General features: G+C 41.9%; 1 protein-coding gene across 1 annotated transcript in view; it reads left to right on the forward strand.

Moving 5' to 3' along the window:
• The window catches only part of SDC2 (syndecan 2), a 59,171-nt gene that overhangs the window by 25,417 nt on the left and 28,658 nt on the right, over positions 1-5,096 (forward strand). The window lies entirely within an intron of this gene.

Genomic DNA, 5,096 nt, shown 5'->3' on the forward strand with positions numbered 1-5,096 from the left:
ACACAGTATGTTTCATTACTGGTGCTGAACAGGGGACATCTCTCAGTCAGTAGTTCCAACAAAATAAAGGTGGTTTTTTTCCTGTTGCCAGAAGCAGCCTTAGGATTTCCCTGTTTAAGAAAGTTACCTCAAATAAGTCTAAATTTACTTGTGGTACTTATGCTGTATCAATTTTGAAAATGATGCTCATTCCTTCCTTAAGTAAGAGACATTTGATTTAATGCTGCTGGTTCAAGGCAATATCAGGAAGACACAGACAAATGAATCTTGTCTGTGTATTTGAAAACAGTAGAAACATTTAAATAATGTCTCGCTTTACACAGGAAAAATTTTAGGCCCAGATAATAGAGTTCATTAAGCAAGTTTAAACTTGGAACATGTTTTCTGCCTTAAAAGGACAGAACATAGAGTAAGCAGCTTGCTAATGACTTCTAGATACCTGGGACTGTTATTGCAGCGACCGCACTTCATGGGAAAATCAAAGAAATTTAGAAGTATAGCAAGTTTTCTAATTTTCTAAGTAAAGATTTAAAAAAAATCCTTCCCCCATACCCCAGTCTGTGCTGGGATCGTCAGGCTGTTGTGAGGAGTTTGTGTATTGTTTCCTGTTCATCACAAGAGGTACTTATATTGAAAAGAAATTAAAAGCCCCTGTGGGAATAGCTGTTCTGTAGGAAGCTGTCAAGGCTTCCTAATTGTATATGCAGTAAAGCTTATATAATACTTTCACAAAAGTTAATTGCTCATATGTTTAATTTAATCACAGAATTCAAGCCTGTAAAGGAATTAAAATCTGGGGCTTGTCCTTTAATGGTGATGGCTGGATTTTGTGAACAGTGTTTTGAGTGTGTTTCTTTTGTGTGTATATGTGTATACAGGTTTTTGGATTTTTTTAAAATCTAAAGTTGTCCTTTTATTCCTTTTGGAATTATTGCAATAAAGGAAATTGCCTGTTTTTAATAGATGTGAATGAGGTATGGTATACAGTCGTGCTTTTTTCCTTTTTTTTTTGACTGCCTGTACAAATTAAATTCTACATACCATGCTGCAGTGTGTTAGGCAGTCTGATTTATGGTTGAAGAAAAATACCATTGCTAGTGGTTTTGAGAGCCTGGGAAGGAAGGAAATAGGTGGCCTTTCTGGTTGGTCTTTAGTGGAGTGCTCTGAAATGCTTAGACTTCAGTCAAAGGAACAAAAGCCTTCTTGTCGGTTTATGCGGTTTTGGGGTGTGCCTACGCCCTAAAAATGTTGTAGTAGGATTTATTTTGGAAGTCTTATTTGGAGCTTTCATCACCACCTTGATGAGGAAGGGAGAGCTACTATCGACTCCCCTGTCTGGCCGGTTTCTGGCTTAATCCAGCCAAGACGGAAACATTGGTAATAAGGCATCAGTCTGGGCAGATTCTGCCTGGACCTGTCTTTCTGGCCTTGAAGAAAGAATGAGATGTTCACTGAGATTTTTTGCTGATGTCTGTGTAAATATGGCTGGTGATCTGTACAATGGAAAACTCTGGAAGAAGAATACCTACATGTGTTTTAACACAGACAACTAGTAATGCTTCACTTTGCTGTCTTCGGCTGCTCATCTCATAAAAGATCCAGTTCAGGATTGCAGCCTTCAAGTCCTTCCTAACATACTTTTTTTGCTGTGGCAAAGGGGAGGAGGATTGTTCCTTCTGCAAGAAGCTGTGGCTGATGTAGCAGCTTGCCTCCTGTAGCCTCTGACATGGGTGTGTCGGAGGCAGCAGGGGATGAGGGGAACTTCGTGATGTGTAGAAAAGCTCCGCAGGGAGAGCTTAGACATGTCCCTTTGCTGGTGCAGGAGCTATTGCAGATTCTCAGGGCTCTCTTGCAGATTCTCACAGAAGCAAGGAGAACCAGTTTAAGCAAATCTAAGTTGCGGAAGGAGGGCAAAGACTTGGGTCCCTGGTTTTCTAGTTGTTAAAAAAAAAATGTCTAATAGATCTGTGTTACAAAGACATTAGTGTTCTTTTCACTTCTTTGCCAACAGGTTACTTAAATTCGCTTTGAAGGTTTGGAAACTTTCTGTGCTTGGCATTTTTAGTTAAAAAAACCAGCCTGATGGGGAAAAAAATTCTGAGTATAGGTCTTGTATCCCATGTAATCATCTTGCAGACATGGGATGCAGAAGTCTAGGTTGATGTCTGCTGCTGTGAGGAGCATCTGGGGATTTGGCTCTCCAAAGCTTGCCTTACTGTGCAGGGGTTGCTGTTACTGAAGGTTGATAAGCCAAACTTTGTTTATGTTACAAAGCTGAGCATTCCAGAAGTGTTTTAGACATCTGCACAACTTCATTCAGGGTCGTTTGTCTTCTATGCCACAGACCAGTCCCCAATTCAGAGACAGCCTCCTCCTTCTGCCTGCAAATCCAGCCCTCCCAGCATGGGACACAGAAGACAAATAATCTTAACTTTTTCGTGACATTTGAGATACCTTCTGATGCTGGGAGGTTCGCACAGTCCAGTCCAGGAAGGTGCAATGGGATCTGCAGGAGACGCATGTCCATCTGGAGCAGGAACTGGGAACAAGGCAGTGTGCCTGAGGCATCACAAGCAGTGCTATATGCCTGTGTTAGGAAGCTCAACAGGGCTGCCCTGGCCACAGCTACAAGATTTCCAGTGATTAAAATAGGATTTCGGGCATGGAGCTCAACACAAACACCTGCCTAAAAGAACGTGTCTCTGAAGCTGAATGCCTCATTTTAAGCCTGGCCCTGTGGGCAGTTTGGGCTCTCCAGGAATGGGTTTTAAATTCTCCATGCTTGTTTGTGCTTTTTCTCTTTTCCTTTTTCCCTGTCGCTGATGAACAGCGATGGTACTTCAGCTTGGGGCCAGGAAGCACGCCAGTATCCTGTAATCGCCTCTCAGACATTTGTAGGGAAGTTGCTTTTGTATAATTGTCTTGTTTTGTTCTTGGCTTGTTTGTTCCCACAGCCTCCTATTACATTAGGACAATTTGTCCCTTTTGGAAGGTTTTCTAAGCCACTGTAAGGTAATTTCATCTGTTCTGACCAAAACATCATTGCTTGTAAGTGCATTATATGCAGGTATCCTTATGGGGTTTTCATACTGTGTGGGCATTTATCAACAGCCTGGATCTAAAGTAAAGAAGGTGTCACAGGAGTAGGAACTGGAGTGCTGTCTTACTGTGGGAGTAAGTTCTTATTGTCTGCAGGTGGAATAGGTGTATAATTACAAGAAACTTCAAGCACTTTTTAACACAAGCGCAGCTCCCTTTTAGAGGTTGGCCTTAGGTCAGTTTTTCTGCTGTTCTGTAACTGATAGGTATACAAAGCTCTTTTACATAGAAGAGAACTGTGAATTTTGAACTGGTTTGACTGGTTTGTGTCCCATGGCATGATAGATACAGGATGTTTAATTTTAAGGCTTAGTAGATTACATTTCATTCTCAGTGTGCATGAGAAGATATAGTAAAATACACAGTCTGCAGGTTTTACAAACCATTACATCCTTCTCGGATAGTGCCAATCTGAATAGTTGCATGTCTTGAGGATTTCAATGACTGTATCACAATGCAGCTACTCCTTTGGTTTCCATTCCTCAAAGTGGCACATGAAAAATCTTACTTCTAAAGCATTATTAGGTTCAGCGTGCATTCTCCTCTGCACACTGGATGGCATTCAGAATGGATGTATGTTACTATTGATTTCATGACTGTACGGGGTAAAATTAACATCTGGAGGAGAGTTACAGTTCTCCAGGTGTGGAACAATATCATTTTCATAGCAGTCACCAAGTGACTATAAGAAGCAGAGGAAGAGGTAAAAGGTTTACCTGAAAGAATTTTTTTTGGCCCATAATGCTGTGCTAATTATCCAGCAGAATTGGTTTTCTATACAGCCAAGTCTGCACATTTAGTTTCATGACAGGGACGTCCAGGTGCTTATATAGCTGAAATAGCTGCTGTTGTACATGGCTAGAGAAATACAGCTGCTTCTTGCCGAAAGAGCTCTGCAGTCAGGAATTATGCTGTGGTTGCTATTTTTCCCCTTCCTTATAAACTGTCCAGAGAAATGAGTACTTGCTGTTCCAGGCAAGGGACAAGTCACCTACTTGGCTGGGTTATAGTGTGTCATTGCAAATGAACAGAGGTCTCTTATTGGAACCATCAGTTGCACAAGTGTATGTCTGCAGCCCCAAGTCCATGGGGTTTGGGTTTTTCTTCAGCACATCTCATGGCAGCTCTGAGATTCTGAGGTTTTTTTCTGAGTCTCGTAAATGTTCTGCTGTCACAGTAATTGTTCCCTTGAAAGATGCAGATGATCTGCTGGTTTTGCAATGTGCCTGTCTAGCGTTATTCCAAAACTCATGCAGACCTACTGGAACCTGATGTTACACGTGCTATTTCAGTCAGTTTGACTCCCTTGCTTATCATGTGTTGGAAAGACTGTTCAGCTGCTAGCTGAGGAGTCTGAATTCAAACATAAAATCAGGACTGTGAGCAGCCTGCTGGAGAAGTATACCTCTCTCCATTGATGTGTAGAAGGACCTTTTGGTCCTAAATTTAGCTGCTCTGAATGGAAGTAAAGTTAGGTGCTTGAAATACACAGTGACTTTGTCTCCCTACCTCCTTAGTCTCATCTGAGAGTGCCACTATATTAAAGCTCTGAATTGGATAAACCAGCATGAGGCCAGTGGATTCAAAATCTCAAGTGAACTCTATCTGTAGTGATTAAACCTAATTGTACATAGGTATTAAGAGGGAAAGGAATGTGCATGTGACTCTTCAAGGACTTGCTTTGATCCCTTGTCTTCCTGTGCTGAGCAGAGAGACACAGCGAGTAGGAGTAGATGGAGATAACATTGGAAAAATACATTAGGTTTCATCCAAGGTTTATGTTATGTTTCAGGCTGTGGCACTTTCCGTGAAGCTGGCTGAAAACCCCAGCCCATGTAGGAGACACCACTGAGGTTGGGTGACTGCAGTCAGTAGCAGAGCTGAGTGAGGAGCAGTGCCCATCTTCTGAGCTCCTGGTCCAGCCCACCATGCTGGGCGCTTGATAGACACTCAGAATTTATTGATGAATAAATGGGTGGGGCAGGAGCTGCTTTTAA

The sequence above is a fragment of the Corvus kubaryi genome, unplaced genomic scaffold, assembly GCF_017639235.1.
Source record: "Corvus kubaryi isolate FWS band 111438036 unplaced genomic scaffold, C.kubaryi_AGA036_p1.0 37385, whole genome shotgun sequence".
NCBI classification, from domain to species: domain Eukaryota; kingdom Metazoa; phylum Chordata; class Aves; order Passeriformes; family Corvidae; genus Corvus; species Corvus kubaryi.